We start from the raw sequence: 23,486 nt of genomic DNA on the forward strand, positions 1-23,486 counted from the left end.
TGTGTGTGTGTGTGTGTGTGTGTGTGAGATGGGGCACATTATGGAAGTAATTTTATGTGGATGAGTCTGATTCAGTTTTTCAGTTTTGGTACAAGATAACTTGCCAGAAGCATTATGAGTAGGCTGATCTAAAGGGATATCAACCACAGTTTGAGACTTGCTCAGCCGGATGGTTCCACTGAAACACAATAAAATAGAAGAAAAAAATAAATGTATACAATTTTACACAATACAATGTCCCAAGTTTGTGCTAACCGTTGCCCGTAAGGTTTGAATTACATTCTCAGACAGAGAATGCCATGATTAAAAGAACAGCTTTTCTGCATTAGGTGAAACATTGAAAATTGCACAGCACATTGCTCAACAGCACAGTTTTTTTCAGCCGCTATCTGCCAAGCTGAAAGTTTTGCTTTTAAATGGGCTGTACTCAGAATACTGACAGAATATGGGATTGCCTCCACACAGCTCTCACAGACCATTCCCCAATACGTGAAGTGCCTACTTTTTTCGCGGACACTTGCACTAACATGCAGGTGTGGTCAGACTGTCAACACTATCAAAACAAAGAACAGAGAAGCTCAGATTACAACACTTACAGAGGGAGTGTGACTTAATCCTCAGGCCACTATTACTCCACATACTCTATATCTTTATACAGCAATTATTTGTTTGATGCTACATAATCGTTTTGAATATCAGCCCATATTAAATAGTACATCCTTCAGCGCTCTAACTTTGAAATTTCAAAATGACATCAAATCTTTGGATTTCTCTTCTGCAATTTCTTGTTACTCATCAGCTGACATACAGTATGTGCCACATATGATACACCTGCTATGAGCTAATATCAGCCAATAAATCGGTCCATCTGTAGCTTCCATCTCCTGTAAGGTCCCCAAGAGTTCTATACTGTTGGGTCACCTTAAAAGCCCTGAATGTCATTCACACGGACAGCAAGGGCACTGTTGTCCATCAAGCCCTGTGCCATTTTGTTTTAGAATAATAATGCACAATTATTTTCATTTATGATTTCTCCAGAAAAAAACACAATTATTTTTGTCACCTGCATTAAGTTAGTTAGTTCTTACATGCCGGTCCGACCAAGAGCAGCACATGAGATTTGCAAAATATAAGATTTGCTGAGAGACACTGTAAACATTACTGTCTTTGTTTACGAGAAAACTCCACAGGGCATTTTCTCAAGCATATCAAAACATAGTGTTCATTAGTGTGTATGGATATACAGGCAGCTCTGTAACCCAGCAATCTGCAGTTGCACAGCCCTCTCTGTGGTAGCTGGTTCATCCAACGTGAGATTTGTCAGACTTCGAAAGGGAGAGGAATCCAGTGCCCTCGGTCATTAGCAGGGTGATGGTTGAGGGCCCTCAAATGGGAAGCAGATCCCTTTAAACTCTGACCCAATTTAGGCTGAAAACCCAAAGTAGGGATATAGACAGAGATTTAGATGGACAGAGGTTGAGCAGACGAGCAAATAAGGGATCAGTATTTCCAGGAATATTGACCAGGAAAATAGCTAGAATATTGTGCCTTATCTCAGTTCACACTTCCTTCACGGTCAATATTATTTGCCCTGCAGTGATCTAACTATCCTGTAGCTAAAACCGTCTCTCCTTCAGAAAAGTACGGCAATAGCAGCAGGACACAATATCTCACATCCCATAATCTCAACCCATTTCATCCTTCTTCACCTCAGGACTCTGTGGCATTATATCCTGCAAAGATCGAACAAGTCAAATCACTGCAATGCCTTTGATTTCACAGTCCAAGGTGTTTAACTTCCAGCTGCTCTGCCAGCTGACCAGAGCACAAGCTACAGAGGCCTGGGCCCCAGCCAGTGTGCCAGTGCCAGGCGAGTATCCCTGGACGCTGAGCGCTTGGCAAGGAACCCACACAGCAGTACATGGCTTGAAACTCGGCCCGGTCTAGCAGAGCTCCACCTGAGAAGAGGAGACGGGGGAAGAAAAGGCAGGGGAGAGGAAGTGGCAAGAGAGGAAAGAGGAGACTGAGAGAGAAACTGTGTGGAAGTGGTGGAGAGGAAAGGGACAAATCAGAACAAGAAAAAGAAAAAAGAGACAAAGAGACAGAACTTGAGGGCATGAGCAAGCCTGTCTGGCCATGTCTGTGTGTCCACAGCTTTTCTGGCTCTTTTCAAGTGACTGCAGGGCCATCCCTGCGCTGCTATTTCTCTATTAACAGGGCCCCACATCTGTTTCTCTCATTCCAGCCTCGCTTTAAGGTCCCTGAAGGTGCAGTTAAATTAGAGCCAGCACAGGTTTATAAATGTAAAATCCTCCAATAATCTGGAGCTGACATGACCCCTAATCTTCTTGCTCTAGTCAGCAGAGGTGAACGGCGTTAAGTAAGGCTTTGCACGCACCAACATGTGTTTTTTTTTGGGGGGGGGCTTTTGCATTGTTGAGACATGTAAATGGTTAGGGCAGGTATCTTTTTTGCACTATTTCATTACTGCCGTTTTGATAAATAATCAAGCAACTCTAATATTGTAGTCATTCTAATTAAATCATTAGTGTCCTGGATGTTTAACTACACTTGGAAAAACAACATATTTCATGCAGAAATAACAGTGTTTTTCTAAAATAATGTTGTCTTTCTCAGTGGATCACAAAATCTTTCAAGATCATGACCAAAACCTTTGGGGATAGAAACAGCGTATAAAGGACGGAGAGAAGAAAAGAAGACAGAAAACCCATGTCTCTCAGCTCCAGAGGAGGGGGTTTCACTAAACTAGCCTGTCTAATGCAATTAATCTAATTGGAGCCGGCGTAAAGTGACAAATTACTACCTTTCACACTAGGGACTAAGAGGGAGCCTCTGGAGATGGATGTAGAGAAGGATACCTGGGTACTTAATGTTATATTTATTTTTATTCTGTCTCAAACCTTTTTGTAAATGGTAGAAAAGCAGTCCATTAGATAAAAAAATAATTTGTTATTATCCATTAAACTCTGTTCAGAGCATGTGCTAATTTTCATGACATACTGTACATTGACAGTATATATGTATTTCCATGGTTTAGAGTCTAGCTCTGTGAATGGTTTTGGACTACAAACATAAACACTTTATCTTTCTAACAAACTTAATTGTTATATGATTTTCATGTCTTCATAACAGATGATAAACACTATAATTGATTCTTGGAACAGGCTTAATATTAAACATCAGTCATTTGCCTGATCATTAACTGAATGCATATACCTTATAGCCTTGCAGTCATATCAATATCAGCATCTCTGCCCTATTTGCTTGAATCTGCATGCATTTACACTTGACATTTGAGTTTTTGATTTAATATCGGAACATATGCACATGAACTCTGCATAGTTCAGTGAAATTGTGTTAATGCGTGCCCTTTGCTGTAACCTTGATTACTTGCAGTGGTATCAAAAAACCTTTTTGCGGACATTGATTTCTGCCTGGGGCCACACCACTGAGGGAGCAGCGTATCTCCGCGGACATAATGAACTTAAAGAAAGCTAGCTATTACCAAAACCTCTGACATTTACACTTGATCAAATTCCTTGGTTAAAGTGCACATATGGAACAAAAATACATGATATACATACGATTTGCATTCCATTTCCATAAGCGATGGGAAGTTGCACATGATCCCTTTTGGTTTGCAGGTGTTGATCTTGATCGTTACATAAAAGTTTGAATAGGATTTTACAGATGGTTATGTCAATTGCAATTGAAGTGTTTATGTAAAGTGGATGCCATCCACTTTTAGGAGATTTTTTTGTGAGCAGTTGTTTTGGACCACGACATTCCACGTTTGTGTGATTCCACTTACCCACGATAACCATGAACTCTGACCCCAATAATTGTTCTAAACTGTGACCTGTGAACCTTTACGCTTGTGAAAAAAAAGAGAAGATGGCATCCAGAGATGGAATGCTCGGCCGTTTCTCTCCCATGGCTCTGAGTGAGAACCTCAATGAATAAGTGCTGGTCCACCTAAATCCCCCCCTTTTCATTTCCTCTTCTTATATCTTGCTGTGTTACTTTCTCTCTGTCTATGGTTTTCACTTTTTCTCGTTACCTTTTCCTTCATTAGTCTCTTAAAGTCCGTCCCCCTCTGTCACCTTCACCCCAACCTCCGTCCCCCTCCCTCTCTTTCTCTCTCTGTCTGGAGAGGAAACGGTGGCCATTAAACGTGTCTGCTGGGGTCTGGGGGTCTGGAGAACAACCGTCACATTGTGTGACCCCGCCTTGGACCCCAGACGGACTAATGAATAAGGGTTACACCCCCCCACCCCCCCTCTCTTTCTTCATGCCAGACCCCTGGTAGGTAATTCTCCATTTCTTTCACAGGGTCCCAGGCATCTCCCGCGGCCTTTGACTGAGGGCTTATCTTTTCAGAGGGAAATGTGTGTCATTTGGGGTTTAAGAAAAAACAAAACAAAAACACTGTCACTACCAAACAGTTCGACCCCCTCCCCGAACCCCCAAACCTTCACTTCTTTCCCTTCTCTTCCAAGGGTCTGGAGAACGCAGGCTTAAGGAAATAGTGTGACATCTACAGTGTCTCCAATTATCTTGAGGAATATGTAAATAGGTGAAGAGACAGTGGCGAGATTATATGCAACTGGCAACGGCTCATGACATGAGGTGGACAAAAGCCTTGGTGGAAAACAGGATTATTCTAACACAGAGGGACCAATATATTACTCAGACAGATTCAGAACCTAATTATTCTACTAAACCTACTGTACAAACTAAGGAAAACACACAGAAATAGAATATGCTAAATATACCAAACATGTACCAAATACTGAAAAAAATGTACATCAAACTATTATTGATTTCAAAGGATAACACTGTAGCATGGCCTTCTTTATTCATGTTCTACATCTGATCATTTGTGCACTGACAAACAAAATTGTCCATCTTTTTGTTCTGAGACACCCACGCTAGCAGTAGACTCTTAAATAACCACATGAATAACACAAAGCACTGGTGCTCCTCTGAAAGGCAACCATGTATCTCTAAGAGATTTAAAAATGTGACATGTGTAAGCTCAGTGCATACAGAATATCTCTACTCTGCTCTGTCTCTTTCTCCCTTTCTTGTTCTTCTTCTGTCATGTTTGTCTTACATGGCGCCTGGCCACAGCACATCTGAACATCATTTCACAACACTCAGCAATTCAGAGTGGTCTCATTATTAGTATTTCTTCGTAGCTTTGTAGCTAAAGCACTTGCACTTACAGCTAATGTATTCTGCACACACCAAGACTGACTGCCGCTATCAAAGGACTTGCCTGAATGGCAGTAATAACTGGAAAATTATTTCTGATAGCCTGAAACAATCTTCCAAATCATCACAGAACTTTATTAAAATAATATCAAATCAAATTAGCCGGCGTCCCCCTGTAATGAATTAAGTAAAGGGTTATGCCAGCATTAATCCCATCATGCTCGGAGGCATGGGGGCGGAGGGAGCGTTTAATAAACCAGTCAGTCCCTTCAAGCAATGGGGCCAGCTTTGGATCCGCCATCGCCCTGATGCCCGCTCTGGCGAGGGAAACACATCAAAAGACTTCCTCTCGTCTCGCTTTCTCTCTGCCCTTCATCCCTTTCCACCCTCCTCCTTCCCTCTCCCTTTAGTCTCTCCATCCCGCATCTCTCTCTCTCTCTCTCTCTCTCTCTCTCGTCACCCCCTTTTCCTCTTTGTTTTCTTTCTCATTACCCCTCAAACTATCCCTTACCCACCCTGTGTCTTTCTAAATAATCTGCCCCCCCCCCCTCCTTCCCAATGCTCCATTGTGCCTTTGGGTGAGATTATTCTTAAGGAGGTGAATCTTGGTGGAATCTCGGAACGATGGTGATAAGTGGTGGAGCCCGTTGGGATGGCTTGGCCTGTCCTCCCAGTCCAGTATTTCCGTCCAAGCCGGCGCGCAGAAAGAGAGGCGTGGGATGAAAACAAATAGGTCACTCTTTAGACGTGGAAAGACAGAGGTATTTTGGCTGTACGTAAGTGTGGCCAGATACCATTGCATGGCTTAGAAGAGATTAAAATTGAAGAATCCTGATTTTAGCTACCTTTTAAATATGGAGAAAAATGAAATAGTTAATCTGTAATAATGTGTTCAAATTCAAAAACCCACATTACATGAGCCCAAAAAGTCCAAGACTCTAACAAAAGTTGTTATATGCACTCTAAGTCTCCGTCTCTGCCGACCCAGTACATGTTCTGTTGTCCTCATTAAACTACGCTACTGTTAAAACTCTATCTGAGAAGTAATGTGTGGAAGCATTTCACACCATGCATGGAAACGTTGCTGATAAAAGTAAGGCTGTTTGCTACCCTCAAATACATCTGCCCTAGAGTAGTTAGGCACCATGAATTAGCTGGACATTGTTAATTCTACACTGACTGTGGTTCATCATTTGACTCTGTGGGCCCAAATCAATTTGAACTTGATAATAACATTGTTTCTTCCAAGTTAATTTGCTGAGATCTGGGAAAACAGGGACATTACTAAGCAGCCAGGCAATCAGTCAGCAGAACTTATTTGGAACAGAAAACATGGGCAAACAATAAAATGATTATCCAAACTGTTTGTTGTAAACATTCAAAGCAATTTACAGACTGGTCTCTTAAGTCAGTTTTGATGTCCTTACTTGTAGCTGTAAAAAAGGATTTGGGCGTGCAAATATATAAAACAATCTGGCTTCTTTGGCTTCTTTAAAACCCGTCTAGCCACTTGTGTTTCTTGCCCTGACACACCTATAGTGTTATCACTTTCAGATCTCAGCATTTTTAGGTCCCACATTAATGCTCATTTTCAAGAGCTACTAGAACATGTTTACATGCTTTAATATTCAAAAAAACACTATATTTTTCTCATACTGACTGTCTAAATATACCTGTATCCACTCTCTGTCTAAAACGTTTTGTTTTAGCATCTGGTCTGTTTGGTCAGTGTTTCCAGGTCTTCCGCATCTGTGCTCTCGGCCTCTATGCACAATCACTGGAGCCGGGGAATGACTGTGGCAGCACTGTAGCGGCACGTTCATCACAACCATATTGATATCCTGACATTAAGGCACCATTTCTTGATATGGGCTGTGTGCATTTGTCTGTGGATTGAGCATTTTGATACTGTCACTGGATTAAAATAGCACCTTGACCTGCTTTATAATAAAAAAGACATGGAACCTTTAATTTGATGCAATATTATGCTGACAAAAATGATGGCCAAAACTATTAACATAAGAACAAATTTGTATTTAACTGGTGTTATTACATTAGGCAAATTGTGAAACTGTTTCCCAGCCACCACTTATTTGACATAAGCCATGGAGGTGCGTTGATTAACATGGCCACCATCAGCAGCATCAATATGCTTCAGCTCTTGTAATTTCACCCACATTCATTCCTGAACATCCTATCTCCTCTATCTCTGTCTCTCTCTTTCTCTGGACCGTTCACCCATAACCACCACAGCCACTCCTTAAGAACGTTTTTGGACAGGATTCTTAGGTCCTGTTGCTGCAGAGGTCTGGGAGGGCGGGTCACTGTGTACCATGCAGGCGGAGATGAGATAGCATCTTCAGGTGGCAAAGTGAAGGCAGCTAATGTTTGATGTAGGGCGCTGTCCGTGAGGCAGGCCCACAGACCAGCCACATTTTTGAGGAGCTATTCAAAGTCTTTGCCTGCTTCAGAATATGTCATGGCATGCCTTGAAATCGCTGCATCTTGGGAGTAAGTCCGTGCATAGGTTGTGTGTGTGTGTGTGTGTGTGTGTGTGTGTGTGTGTGTGTGTGTGTGTGTGTGTGTGTGTGTGTGTGTGTGTGTGTGTATGTGTGTGTATGCTTTGATGGGCATCACTGATAACCTCAATCCCCCTCCCCCCCATCTTTGTTTCCATGTGTCTTCAATGTGTGAGAAAGTATGGGTGAGAGAGGGAGGGGTCACCACACTGTTTCCCCTAAGGAGGGTTTGTCCTGTGCCATCTGGCACCTCAGAAGCATGGGCACAGGAGCAGGAGGGGGCCTCTGTGTGTGTGTGTATGTGTGTGTGTGTGTGTGCGTGTGTGTGTGTGTGTGTGTGTGTGTGTGTGTGTGTTTGTAGTTGAGTGGGGAGGATCTTGATATAATAACGCAATGTGCCTTGTGTGTCCCATGTGCCCCAAACACACGCCTTAGTACCCCAATTTCAACACCTCAACATCCCGTACTCATGTTTTCTTTCATCCGCATTCTGTTTTTCTTTGTCCCTCTTTCTTTAGCCCTCTCCCCTTTCTACAAACTCCTAACCATGAGGGTAAAATGCAGTTTTTGCTCTGATAAACCCTTCCATTCCTTCTTTTTTTAATTCTTTCCAATCACTTTCTCCCACAATATTTTCTCAAACTTCCTTGCTTACTTTGCTCACAAGTCACATTGTTCTTGTTGTACTTGTACTCCCTCCTAATTTCCCACTTCTTTCGTTCCTCCATTTTACCCCTTTCTTTCACATCACACTTTTTCTTCTCTCTGTACACTATGTGATGCATGGCAGCAGCTTGGCCAGCTGATGAGGGCCAGTTAGAGATCGCACCCAACCTTGACACCCACAGCTGCAGTCCACACACACACACACACACACACACACACACACACACACACGCACACAAACACAGACAGAAGGGCAGAAGAATTGGGGCTTACGCTGTGTAAAATAATCACAATGCATTTACATTCATTGTGGTGTGAATTTGTTGCTATAATAAGGCTGGAGAAATCATGAATATTCACACACACTTTAAGCAATTATGATAATCTGCATTATTCCTTGCCTCACCACTATCTGTCAGAGGAGGCGGCAGCAGAGGCGAGAAAAGTAGGTTGGGATAGTTTTACACTCCTGCAATTATATTGCATTTTTCTATCTTCTTTTTTCCCTCTCTCCTTCTTTGTCTGCCTTGCTCTGCTTCTTTGTATCTTTGTTTCTCTGTTCTAGGTCTGTCTGCTTCTTCATCTCCTTCTCTCCTCATATTTTACTCTCTTCTTCTTCTGGGCTTGTTCTGTGCTAAAGTCCGTTGTGCTGTATGAAGAGGAGGGGCAGGATCCCAGAGTGAGAATGGCCCCTGGGTGCTGCAGAGCTGGCAGCAGTGTTGGTCTAATCTTCCGGGTCAGGCCTGGCGCTTTCATCTTCTCTCACTTGGAGTCCCTTGTGTTTGATGTGAACTTAGCCCAGGAATAACCGTTCCTTTCTTCTCTGCTAACCTGGCCCTGGAGTAGGGGAAAGCACTTTGTTGTTATCCTAGGAGCCAAACAATGCTGGAAGGAGTGCAGAAAACCTTAATGAAAGGCTTTTGATCCACTCTGATATTAAAGCGAGAACCTTTAGAGAGAGAAAGAAAGAGAGAGAGAGAGAGAGCGAGAGGGAGAAAAATAAAAAAGTGCAGAAATCGCAGAAATCAAAATGCAAATTGCATCGGAATGCTTAGATGGGAATGTTATTTAATTCTCATCCTTTGAAATTAATTATTTTAGATTTGCCTGCATTTGTTTCAAGTTTGAGGGGAAAAGAATAAAGTAGCATGCTAATTTATTTTATAAGCAGAATTTAAATTAGCACATGGTGCCTTGCAGGGCTTTAATGATTACTTTTCTAAGGTCTGCATCACGGAAAACAATTTCTCTGCTTCCCACAATTTAAGCAAAGTGTCTCTGTGCCTCACTTGTCAAGGTAAAAGTATTTTTTAAACATCTACTGTACGTGCGTGTGTGTTTGTGTGTGTGTGTGTGTGTGTGTGTACAATACTGCTGCACCCCTGAACCTCAAAACGACTGGCCAGTTGTTATCTTCCCTTGAACCTATCCAGTGACCTCAGCCCTTGACCAGGATTTCAGGAGGAACAAATACGCTGGTGTTTGAAGAGGAACTTGGGAACTTTCGGGTAATTTAGTGCTCTCTGCTGGACTATTGGACAAGGTTTCCTTAATACTAGCTCATCAGAAGTACCTCTTTTTCCCCTCAACGTACTTGAATGTGTCAAAGCCAAACCTTTTCAACCTACAATTTGAAAATGAAGTTGAACCCAAAGGCCAAAAAAACAAGTCACAAATAAAACTCTCTTTTCGGAAGGAAGGACATACACCTTGGTATTCGACATGTTCGCTGCCATGGTGATAGCCCAAACCTCAGCACATTAACCCCTCTTGACCCTCTATTCTCACCTGTTATAAAAGAGGAGGAAGAGAAGGAGGAGGTGCCCCCCTTTCTACTGCACATGCACTTTCGAGTACCCGGGCACCAGCAGGCCCTTGAGAGCCTACAGTCATTAGGAGTGCTTTATTCTTATAGAGGTAGAGAAAAGAAGAGAGGAGGAAAAAGGAGAGGAGGAAGAAGAGCATTGAGCCTGGAAGATAATGTATGGTCAAGGCTGGAGACTTGTGGGCACTGGATGAAGAGAAGGTCGAGAGAAAAGCAGTGCTTTAATACAGAAGCAGCAAGCAAGCCAGCTGCTTCTGGGTTTTTTGTTTGTCTTTCATTCTAAGTAAAGAAGGGTAGTGGAAAGAGCTATGGATAATCGGTCCAGGGCGCTGACTTACAGGGCTGTGGACACAGGATATAGAGTTTCAAACTCTTTGTTCCTCATCTTACCTATTGGCCCACTCGTGTTTTGTCTGCTGAAGTTTGAAAAAAAGCTTTTTCATTGCTCGCCTTGGCTGCTGAAGTTCCAATGAATTGAAGAAAGAAAATAAAACCATTAAGAACGCATGTATGATTTAAACATAATTTCTCATGTCTTTGCATACACCCAAAGCATCTAACCGGCACATAAGAGGGTAGCGTGCAGTGGCACTCAGCAGACAAAAAGGACTGGCTCCCTACCATTGACCAATGGCATCGGGGGGCTAACCTTAACTTTCACTGCAAGCTAATCCCTCTGATTATCAATAATATAAACTGGCTTTCATCTCAGCTGGGGTCTTGATAAAGTTGAAAGGCCATGAATGACTGAATAGTGTGATTGTGTTCCGTGGCACTCTGAAAAGTAACGTAGGAAATAATAATACTAAATGCCCCTCCCAAAAAATAACTGGGTGAAGCTTAGGCACATCTGATGATATGATGAAAATAAATGAATAATGCATTGGCTATCAATGAGGGAGCAGAAGACGCATTGCTTCAGGCCATAGTTAAGCCTCTATTCATAAAGAGGAGACAGACACAAAGGCCCAAGGACTGTGGGAGTCTACCACCGGGGAGGGAAGAATGAGGACACACATTTTATGAGGAAAACTGTTGTTTTCTCTGCCTCCTCTTGTGAGTTCTCTCCTGTTCTGTCATATTTCTAATAATTAGATGTGTTGCAAAGATTGTTGTTTGTTTACAGTTGGATTAGTTTTAAGAAGCCAGGATGTGGGAGTGGGGCCCCAGGATTACTGAGGCAAACACATGTTTAGCGCGCGCCACTATTGTTATTCTAACTTTTTACTTATCTGCAATTTTGAAGTGCTCCTGTCACCCAGATCAGTTAGTTTATTTATATTGTCCAATTCTAAGTCATTTTGGAAAGTATATCTTTACATATGTATATTTTGTTTTATGTGTGTCCTTTTAAAAAGCACCATTGTTGTTACGCCTCTAATCCATTAGGTGTCATGATCTCCGCTCACCCGATGTGGCATGTTCATAAAAACACACACAAACAAATGCTGCACATAAATGCAGGCCAGATTAAGAAAGGGGAGACAGGAATATAATGTATCTGTACCTTGAAACACACAGAGAGAGCAGAATAGGGGGCTCTGCTCTTATTTCCATCTTTTGAGCAGCATTAGAGCTCTCTGTGAATAAAGATGTAAGGGCTGGCTGGTTATTGATCAGCGAGTATTTAGAGAACAAAGAGTTAATCCTCATAGCGAGTGCTCTCTCAAGTTATTAAAGTTTGAAACGTCTTCTTTTATCTGTTCCCCTCACTAACCCTTTTTTTTCACATTTACCCTGAAGGATGAATATCCGGTTCAGCTGACTGTGTGACCCAAGGCCTATTCACAATTTACAACTGGAGTCTGGCTTATCTGACATTGGGTTGCTCACCCCCTTTGCCCTCACATTTGTTTTTACTTTTCACAACCCACAATGTCATTACAGACTTATCTTGTCTTTTCATTTTGCTCTGTTCTTCTTGAAGTTACAATCAAATACAGTTGTGTTTCCTGTCCTTATGCTGACGTGTTGTGATTAGATGAAAACACCTAAAAAAAAAACATGCTAAATTAATTCTCACTTATGATGGAAATGTTGCTTTAACTTATTTGATTATATTTAGTCATCATCTGTAGCGGTTAGCGTATTTTCTGCCTTTCGGTTTCGCCCCAACCTGTCCTGTTGACATGAGTGGGTGGTTTCCTACATTTCCGGAATGACCTAGTCAAGTCATTTTCATCCAGTGCATCCAGTGCATCCAGCCATCAGTTACCTGTACATAACCGGAAAAATTATATTAGCATTAGCAAAGATGAGAGAATTAGGTTTTTCAGGTGAAAAAAAAAAAACTTCCACTTTTTTTTTCCCACTGTCCCACTGTGATGAACTTATCAGTGTATTAAATTAGGTGCATTGGTCATGTCTTGTCATCGCTCTACTGTATGTAATGCTCCCAAAACATTCACACATGACATGTCTTCATTTTCTGTGAGTGGCAACTAAATTATTGTCAAGGTGTGGTTATGTTTGGGCAGCAAAAAGACACTCATCAGATCATTTAAAAAGTAAACTAAGACAAACAGAAGTACATACATGCCATATTGTAACTACAGTATGCTTTGTACAGTACTTCCACAAAGTTGGTAGGCTTGCAAGAAGGTTAATTAAGTTCCAAAAACACTGCTCTACATTTCCCATGATGCACGCCATTTTCTTGTTTATGATGTGAATAATTGAATTACCTTGTTTTTTATTTGTGTGACTAATTTTCAGTGCAACACAAGACAAAATGTCAACATTTCCACACCACTTGATGTTTTGTTTTGAATGGTGAAGAATGCAGTAATGCGTGGAGGCCAAGGCTTGAACCTGTATCTGTTTCTTGTCAAGTCAGATTTCTTGGTAGGGGGGTCTAGGATACCCTGGCATTTTCTCTTCTGAGGACTTTTGTTTATAAGGCTGAAGGACCCTGCTCAGTCTCATCAGCCTACAGCAACTAAACACATATGCCTCCATTGCCAAGATTTCTTTTTTTTAGAGGGATATTGAGTCTGTACATTTGACACGTTTTCCTGATATATTTATTGCTACTTAAAGTATTAATTCTTGATCAAAAAAGCAATGTCTGTCAGCCGAGGGACCTTTAGTCATCAGCAACATTTTAGCGCGCTGTCCCTTGAAATGTTTTGACATGTTATTAAAGGGCTTCTGATGGAAAGGGCAGTGACATACAGTGACCATTCCACCACTGTTACAACGCGTTACTTCACCCAGGCTACACACAAGTCATATAAACCAATGACACAACTCCTGCTAGGGCCCCAATGTCCTAATGTCACACATGTCCCAACAGTTTTACTTCAAACTTCCTCCCCTCTCGTCACCCCTCCTTTCCTTCACCCCCTCACCCCCTTCGTTCCCTCCTTCCTTTCATGCACAGCCTCTCTGTCCCTTTCAACATCCACTCTCCCCTTCCACCTCACTGTTTCTTATTTTTCTCACCCATACTTCCATATATGTCTCTCTGTCTGCCTGTCTACCTGTCTGTTTGTCTCCCTTATCATGCCTTGCATTAACCCCTTTGCTTCCCCGTCCCCCTCTCGCCTGCTTGTCTTTCCCTGGTGCTTTGTCTCTGTATAACATATGCTTAGACTGGCATCCCATCTCAGAGCGGCTACGGGTCTTCTACGCTTCATGTTGTGTGAGGATGGACGTTTGAAGAGTCCTGCAGGCATCTCTGTTTGTCACCAGCACTTAGCCTCAACACTGCCGCGAACCCACAGCAAATACCATCAGTGCTGCTGGCACACTGGCCTCTGCTGCAGAGATGACTGAGGAGAGAAATGTGTACATGATCACAGACACATGCACATCAAATGTTTATGTGACTGCAGTGATATTCTGAACAGACATGCACCTGTATGCTTACACCCACAAATGCACTCTCTGGTTCTTCACCCCATGTCGGGCCTTACCTTTTCTCCACCCGTATATCTGACCATGCAGGGCATGTATGGTTTCCTTCAGGCACAATGGTGGTTTTGTCTTGAGGTTGTGCTCTGACAGTTGTCACAGACTGATCCCTTCTGATATGTTAATTGGGTTGACAACCGATGAATCCGTATTGGAAATTAAGAGTCTTTCAGACCTGCTATCTGAGGGAAAGCTATCCCACAGATTAGGTGGTTCCTCTGTCAGACCACAAAAACATTAGAATATTTCCCACATATGTTATGCCACATATTCAACACCACCATGTGTGACAAAGACAATAGTAAAAGGGATCTGGGCGCCGGGGAATGTGCTAATCATGATTAATAGCCTTTATATTCGTTATTGTTCATTCATTGGATGTTACCGTTTTAGTGTCCCTAACAGTTTTAACCTTGCTTTCTTCAACTTTCTGTGTGGGGGTTAATGTGCTATGTTTCTTTAATCTGTCAATGTGATGATTTTCAGTTTAAATCAGCAGCAACATATGAGGATATAATGCAAAGCAGACTTTCCATCATCACTTCATCCCTCTGAGGAATTCTTACTGATACTAATCTGCCCACCTAGTCCAGCGCTTCTACTGTCCAAGCTGCTTTTCTCCCTCTGGCCTCTTTAAGCTTGACAGTAGGCTTTGCTCACACCTCTTTCACTGTGAGACTTAGTGTGGCACACATGGACTACAGTCAACTCTCTTTCTGTGTTCTTCTTTCAAACAGACAAAATAAGGATTCTGTGTTTTGGGGGCAAATCAACTTTCCTTTGAACCCGCTAAAACGACTCATCATCTCGGGATCAGCTGGCACAAAGAGCATGCTGTTTTCAGCAAGCTTATCATTCGCTGCCAGGAAAAAGACTATCATAGAACGAATAAGACTATTTGAATTTGATTCAAATAGTGACTCTCAGTCTGCTTTTCATCTCCATAAAGACCCTTAAAAAGCAGTCAGGCAGTTGATGAGTAGGGAAAAGAGTGCATAGTAAAACAGACATATTGCACTGCTCTGAGTTGAACTCCATCCATATCTGCAGTGCCTGCTAATGTGTCTCAGAGGTAAGGGGATCCCATCCTTGGCCATAGAAAGGCACAATAAAACACCCCAGTTCCTCTGACACACAGACTCCTTGCTACAAGGACTGTTTCCTTCTTACCCAAAATGTTGAAGAATAACTCTGTAGTTCTATCTTCACATTAAAAAGTTGTAGCTAAGAGGAAGGTTTTTTGCAATAAAGCCTAAAGCAATTTTGGTAAGCAAGGACTAAAATGAAATGTTTGAGGGTTATGGTATTAAAGTAACTTGGTTGGTAAAAGTTTGATCATGACTTGACAAAACTTGACAACTTCATGGGAAAATATCTTGAACATTTTTTAAAATCAGTATTTCTTACTACATTTACCAGATCTCTGGGTGCAGCAAACACTGGAAGACACTTTAATAAAAATACAACAGAAGAGCAACTGGTGCATCCTTCATTCAAAGTAAGCAAATTAAATCCAGGGTCAGATTGGTGAAATCAGTCTCTAAAAATGGAAACTACTACATAGAAAGGTAATTAAAGAATGGGAATACTTTGAATGACTAAAAATGCAGAACATAAATAGCATTACAATTTAGGTTTGATATCCTAAAAATCATCGAGGATTGCAATTTCATTGTCCTACAAAATAACTATTTTCAACAAATGTTCTAAAATGTCACAATGTTTAATATAATAAATGAGTATGTAACATAAGGCATTCAGTGTAAATAAGACAGATATTTTTAAACACAATTTTAGAAAATATATAGAATATATATAGAAAATTTTCCACTTTTTTAAAGGTCTTTAGACTTGGAACAGTTGTTTGTATGTATTTTTGTGTATGGGAGTAAACGAGTTGGACTTTTATCATAACAAACCAATGTAAAATAGTCAAAATGTACAGTACATTATAGGGATGGAAAAACATGTGCAAAAACATAAATCAAGCTAGAGCTGTCATTAAATACATCAGGCTCACACAATTTCATGAGACCACGTTGCCTACACTGAGAGAACATGAAAGGAGAAGGAAAATGCCTGTGGCAGACTCAATAACAACCACTCTCTAAAACACCACGTCTGCTAACTTGGCACTTACAGCTTAGCCCTGCTGCTTATCATTCAGTGTAGATTTGAAGTCATCTCTTTGTCATTGTGAGGTCAAGGCATTCGCTAGAGGTCTCTTATGTTGACCTCATCACTACAGCCAAGATCTTATCCTTGCTCCTTTCATCTTAAGGTCAGCTAATTGCTAACGGCTAATCACCAATTCTCAACTGCTCTTTGACACTACTCAGACACTTGGTAAGTGTATCTGAAGTGAAATATTTTCAGCATGTTGCCTCAGTGTGTTTAAAGTAACACGTGGAAGAAATGGATACATAAGGCAGCAAATGAAAGAAGGAGAAGAACAAAAAAAAGCCTCATGATTAGTTGCCCTAGATTTTTAAAATTGTCTGCTGTTTTGGGCATTAAATAAAGTAAGCATAGTGGTGGTAGAGCGTAATCAACTGGCCCCATTCCGGTAACTTCTTCCATGTAGGGCAATTGAACAAAGTGCGTCTGAATTGAAATCAGGTCGTTCCTGGGGGCCACTGGTAATGAACTTGGCGGGGAGACAGGGAGCGGAGAGGAGGAGAAAGGAGGAGGGCTGAGAGTTGCAGTTAAGCTGACCTCAGTTGTAACGCCACAGCAGTGGAGCATGTGCTCAAACTTGGCTACGCTAACCTTTTTCAGCTACCGACTGCAAAGTGCTGTAAGTAATGACTATAAGTGATGATCCTCGCTGACGATGGCAAGTGAACAGAGCTTTAAGAGCCATGTTGAAAGGAGGGCTGTCATTGTGACATTTTCTGGGCTTCTGAATTACAGAGGGAGCAGGTGGACTAGCAAATGTCATCCGTTAAACATACAGAAATTCCCACATTTATGACCATTTGCTGCATTTAGTTTTTAGTGATTTGCAATGCTATAGATTTGAAGTTCAAATCCAAATACTGGAATGCATTTTGAATCTGGCCTAGTATGTAAAAATAACCCCATGCAGGAAGCACAGAAAGCATGGAATATTCATTCGTGAATATATAGCCACCATACGTTGGGTTTAAGATTGATCGTGAATTTGACCAGTATCCCTCATCTCAATCCCCTGTGCATACATAACTGCCTCATCTGCTCTTCTCTCCCTTCTCCTCTGCCTGTCCGGGGGCCTAATTTAGCCTTAGTAGGCTCTCCTGGTGCCTAAGAGAATTCTCCTTTATGCAAGCCAGGTAAAATGAGAGCGCAGCATGGATGAGGCCCCTCTCCATCATGGTGGATGGGGGGAGTCACGGGTGACACCCCCCGATCAGGTGTGCATGCGTAATGGCCGTCCCAAAATAATCACTGCTTTGAATAATTTCCCCGCTCTGTCTCTCGCCCCATGATTCTTGCTGCTTCGACTCGTTTTGTGGCGGGCATCCCATAAATCCTTGCGGTAAATGTAAATCAGTGGGCCGGGTGCGTCTGACAGATGGGGGCTGCAAGGAGTCCAGGGAGATCTCTACTCTCACCTTTCCCTTCAGCTGGAATGGATGAATCACTGGCTGGGCTAGTTAAATAGCATAAGTGTGCGTCCCTCACTTAAGAAAAGAGTGAGGTAGGAAGCCAAGATGTGAGCCAATACAGAGGAAATAGAAGTGGGGGTCATTTAGATTGAGATTGATGTACGGAGGATGTGCATGTTGTGAAGACAGGGACAGTACCAGAAAACAAAAATCCTCCTACCTTTGTTGTTGTTGTTATGATGGGGGAAATGAGGTTGTGCAGGTGGAGGAGATGCAGGCTTGAGGATCTTCGAGCTGTCAGCTCCTTGGAGGATTGGAGATCTGAGGGGTGGAGGGGAGGAATGAGGAGGAGGCGGGGAGGGCCTTTGCTTGGTCCCCTTGGCTGTCTGTGGAGCAGAACCCATCTCTCATTAAGGGAGAGTGCCGAGGAGACACTTGAAAGTGACATTCACCCCTCCCCTCCCACCCCCCCACTTCACCCCCCCCATCCATTTGAGAAATGCTATGCATGACGGCCACTGCCACTCAGCCAGCAGGGTCACCTCTCTATCCCTCTCTCTCCCTCTCTCTTCCTTTGCCTGGGGGAGAATATCAATGGCGTAGTGCTTTTGGCAGATATACATGCAACACCTATACCTTTCAATGAAATCCATCAATTACGGACCCCTTACAGGGAAGCAGACGACAACAGTTGTAAGAGAGCAAGAAAAGGAAGGGAAAAAGGAAGAACAGACAGATAGACCTTATTAGAGATGAGAAGGACAGGGTGGATTCTCATAATATGCAAAAAGATGAAACAATGTTAGTTCTTGATGTGGTGATGAAAAAAGGAGGAGAGAAATCAAACGCTGCAGCCCGCTGTGAGGTCAGGGGCTCTGGAGCTGGATCATCTCTGCTGTGGCAGAGTGTCGATTTTTGCCCCCCAGTTCTTACCCCTGGGCCTTGACTCCTCCGCTTATATCCATCTCTTTAATCTTGGGAAGCTCCACCTAATGAGCTACATAGTTCATTGAGTCAAGGAACAATGGGTGCCTCTGTACTCCATTGTCCCTCCATGACTATCAGGCGTTGTTCTGTACAGTTACGATCAATGCTTTGTCCCATTATCACCATGTGTTGTCGTGTTTTTTTCTCTCCTTCTGTAATTACTTGACAAAACATGATTATGGTCTTTAAAAAAGCATTTCCTGTTGACTTCCTGGGCCAGTTTCTGTCTGTCCAGTGGTCACGTTTGCCCTGTAATCGCCACCGGCTGCTTGAACCCCACTCTCAGCCAATGAGGTTCTTCTACCCTGCCAACGCAGCCCATAAATAAATAACCAAAATGGCCCGTGGTGCTGTCATACTTCTTAACTGAGCAAAGCACTTGTAATTAAATTCACACAGATATGCCGAAATAAACCAAGCCTGTCTAAGGATTCAAAACACTTCAGCCTTGAAGGGTGTTATGCTGTATGCAATTCATATCCAGCCATAAATCCTGACAAAACTATACACTCATAAAGGCGATATAAATGGCTGCAGACATTAAATGCTCGCAAGGAACCAGAGTCCTGTAAGTAATTTGTCCTGGAATCCTTTCATTTGCTAACTATCTGTTTGTCACTCTGACTATTTTGGACGAGGCTTAAACGCAATTGGGGAGGCGGTGAGACCTCAGCTATGGGTGTTGATGAGAAGGCAATGAGGAGCAAATGTCCAAATGTGCCCAAGCCTGGACACTGTAATGCCAGGAATAATCTCAGTGAAGTATGTCAAGATGGCTGACTGAATCGTGGACTGTAATTATTATGCTTAAATTATGGCTAAACATTTTGTTTTTGATACGGTCAAAACATTAAAAATAGTTGTTTGAAATCAATTCTTTGATGCCTGTATCACCATTACCTATTTTATGCTGTTAAACACTGCACAATTAAATGCTACAATTATTACCTCTTTCCATCTGCCTACCATATTAAGTAGAGATCTGTACTTTCTGAACAAAATCAGAAATCAGAATAAGAAATACTTTATTGATCCCCAAAGGGAAATTCTGTAACACAAATATCTTCTTTTAAAAAAACTTAGAGCAGATACAAAGTGCATAATTTCTTGGCTATTTTCTCTTTAGTGCAGTCCTCATCACACTGGCTGAGAGGAAGAATAGCCGGTGCCCATGTGAGGGATAATTTGTACCTTCTCAATGAATGAGGAGGACAGGCAAATTACTGGCTGAATAAGGACTGCCTGTGGATCCCACTGTCAGAAATGGAGAGAAGGGCAGAGAAGGAGAGTGTAATTATCAACTAGCAAAGTGCATTCATATCCTATCACAAAAGGATAGTGATGTGGGTGGAAGAGAGAAAGGGAGTAAGAGAGAGTGAAGGAGGTTGAAAAATGGAGAGAGATATGGAGAGGGGGAGGGACGCGGAGTGAAGGACTCCTGGCCAAATGGATGCAAGGCCGTAAACAGGGTTAAAAACAGCTTTCTATGGTCTGGCTCCATGAATGCAGACACATTAAGACCTTTTAGCCCAGCGCACAAGCACCTCTTTGGAGTTAAAGACGAGAGGAGAGCCAGGCAAGAAGATGGAAGAAGATGAGGAGAGGCAAGCAGGGCTTACAATGAAAAACACCCATTTTTTCTATTTGAATAGACCCAGATACGCTGTACGGCCAGTGGGTTAGAGTGAGATTTTTTTTTCTTCCTTCGTCTTTCTTCCTTCGTCCTTTCCTTTTTGGTAGCTGAAATCATAGAACAAAGCAAGTCTATTAGTGACCCTGAACTTTATTGACAAGCCTGCCATTACCCATACATCCCAGGGTCCACGGGGTCAGGGGTCACAGACGGGCGGCTTGAGGGGGCCTGGTGAAGGGTCTGGGGAACACATTTAGAGAGCAGGGACACCTGTAGGGTCGCATCCAGTTCAGAACGTTACCATGAACAACAGTAAAACCTTTTGAGAGGGAGCAGACAATGCAGGCCTAGTCTCTAAAAAGTCCCCCACCCTCCCCTTCTCCTCCTCTTCTCTCAAGCTTTCCTCCTTCCACAACACATGGCTCCATAATGATGCCCTGACTGTGGTTTACCGACCAGAGAGGTAGACAAATCTGTATGCAATTTTGTGCATTTATGTGCATTTGTGTGTGTTTGTGTGTGTGTGTGTGAGATTATTAAGAAGGCCATTGGTTTGTAAATTGGTATATAAAGTTCTATAAAACGGCGGGAAATAAAATCCCAAGAAATGTCAGTTTGTGTTGAGGCAGAGCGGGGTGAGTGTCTGGTCACAGATAATCTCAAAAACACTTTCATTCACTCAGATTTTCACACATTCAATCATGACATTATACTGGTCTGTCGTCAATCAAATATCCATCGGAGTACATAGCAGTGGAGGAAGCCAGATGCTAAACACAAACACACACATTTGAACAGTGAGGCTGGCATGGTTCAGACTATTGAGGGGTAAGTGATAGCAGCATGCGTTTGATATATGTGACACTGCAAATGGAGGGCATCAGTGCTGTTTGCTGGCACAGCATGGCAGCGTGTGGTGCACCGCGGGCGACTGGCACACCAGCCAAGCCTGGCATACACACTCTCTGAATAAGGAAATTAATCCCCAATGGGTTTGCTGGTTTGCTCTGTAAGTCAGGGTGGGTGTGTGTGTGTCCATTGGGCGTAATATTTGTGTAGCATGAGTGATGACGAGAAAAAATGTTTGTCCACCTCTTTTTTATATTGACTGCAGGTATTCATCCAGAGTGTACGGACATATCATTATAATACATGCTACAGTATCTCCCTGCAGCATTGTTTGTGTGTGTGTGTGTGTGTGTGTGTTTGTGCTCTCTGGCAGCCGGGTCCGTGGTGGTGGCACGGCAATCAGGTGTTGCTGCATATGTTCCTGGTGTCAGCTCCCTGTTTTCCCCAGCGGGCAGGCCAACTTATTGCCAGCCTCGTAATAGGAGGGCTGGGCAGGGGCCATGACTACCACTTGGCACACAGCACTGCCAATATGGCTGGCTTTTTGTTCCTACTCCCTCTGAAACTTAACCACTTCAGTGCCAAGATTGATTGCTGCAAATTTGCATAGCATCATTACTGCCACACGTGTCGGAAATGTCCGTCTTTATTGTGCCATTATTTAGCAGACCACACAGTAAGGATTACAGTGGTGGCATGGTAGCAAGGATTAGTTATCAGTGGTATAGAACAAAACAGAGCACATTATAATTTTATATTGTTTGTTAAATTACAATAACAGGCTTCAAATACTAGAAATACTAATGTATGACCTCAACTCACTGCACCAATATAGAGTAGATCTCAAAGACTTAAGACTTAAAATAAAAAACTTAAAAAAGCATTTTACTGCGAAGATGTTGTAAAGTTCAATCAGGGCCTTTAGCCTTCTGCTTATCTCCTTAGGTGCAATAAGAAGCACTTCAAGTGCTAATTCATAGAGCCACCTAGCTACATAATACGTCCTGTCACAATGATTCAAATAGCTAATGCATGTTTGCCATAAACCGCTGTTCCTGCTGAATGAGCCTACACATATTCTGTTCTATCTATCTATCTATCTATCTATCTATCTATCTATCTATCTATCTATCTATCTATCTATCTATCTATCTATCTATCTATAGATACACACATTTGGGTTGTGTAGTTACTTACATATAAATTAAGATTTTATGGCAACAACACATGGTGAACATTACATGCAATTTTTTCAAATGTGCTCCACCTCAACTAACTACAACTTGCACACATAGTATTTGTATATAATTAATTACAGTACATCACTTACACATGCAACCTTTCTCTGCTGAATGCTTTTACTTTTTGATTTTCACATAGTGTAGATTTAAATGTCACAGATTGATTGCTACTTTTACTTAAAAAAACTGAGAATTTCCTCCCCCACTGTACAGTATCTTTGATGTGATGATGTGACTAGTTTGCAGTTCATATTCACACATCTGTACAATTTCAACACAAGTATTCACACTTATCAGTCGGTCCTCTAAGGATATGTGATGTATGACAACTCTGCCTTTCTTTCTTTAGTCAATTGTTTCCCTTCGTGATGTAGAAGACGTTCTGACCCAGTGAGATGTCTGCAGATCAAAGAAAAACACACACCCACAGACAGAGAAACAGGAGTTCATGTCTTTCAGCAATGTGGCTGTCAAAAAGTTTTACAAGACAGTAACAGTGAAGAAAATGAACTTTTGTGTCTGTGTGTGTGTGTGTGCATATGGTACATGGGAGATCAAGCAATGGACGACGGAGAAAAAAAAGGGGCTTCAATCCATACGGCGCATGGCTGAAGCATGTCACTGTTCTGTGCACACGAGCACATGCATTTTGGCATATGACAAAAAAGAAAAAATCTTTCTATGAATGTACAGACGCTGATGTAAATATTAGATGAGTTAGGCATGTATCAACGTCAACACATGAAGTATTGCTTACAATGTAAAAGCCTATAAATATCTGCTCCCACACATACAAAGAAGCATGCATGTGCACGTCTACATAACAGTGACATGCTTCAGCCATGCGCCATATGGAAAGAAGCCCCTTTTTTTCCTCCCTCTTCCTTTGCTTGATTTCATTCCCTGTGTGAGCTGTGTCCGAGATATTCCACAGCCCTGGGGCCTTGCCTTTGACAAGGAGAGCACATAGTTTATTTTTCCCTGCTGGACACACACGCACACACGCACACGCACACACACACACAC

The 23,486-nt window shown here is 42.2% G+C and overlaps 1 long non-coding RNA gene across 1 annotated transcript; it reads left to right on the plus strand.

The window, feature by feature from the left end:
- The first annotated feature begins 442 nt into the window (after positions 1–442).
- On the plus strand, positions 443–22,950 carry LOC116707172 (uncharacterized). The gene is made up of 4 exons (XR_004336415.1): positions 443–494; positions 11,344–11,347; positions 11,394–11,400; positions 22,939–22,950. It is a non-coding gene; the product is annotated as an uncharacterized LOC116707172 (long non-coding RNA).
- Positions 22,951–23,486: the final 536 nt, after the last annotated feature.

Source organism: Etheostoma spectabile, chromosome 2 (assembly GCF_008692095.1).
Source record: "Etheostoma spectabile isolate EspeVRDwgs_2016 chromosome 2, UIUC_Espe_1.0, whole genome shotgun sequence".
In the NCBI taxonomy this organism is placed as follows: domain Eukaryota; kingdom Metazoa; phylum Chordata; class Actinopteri; order Perciformes; family Percidae; genus Etheostoma; species Etheostoma spectabile.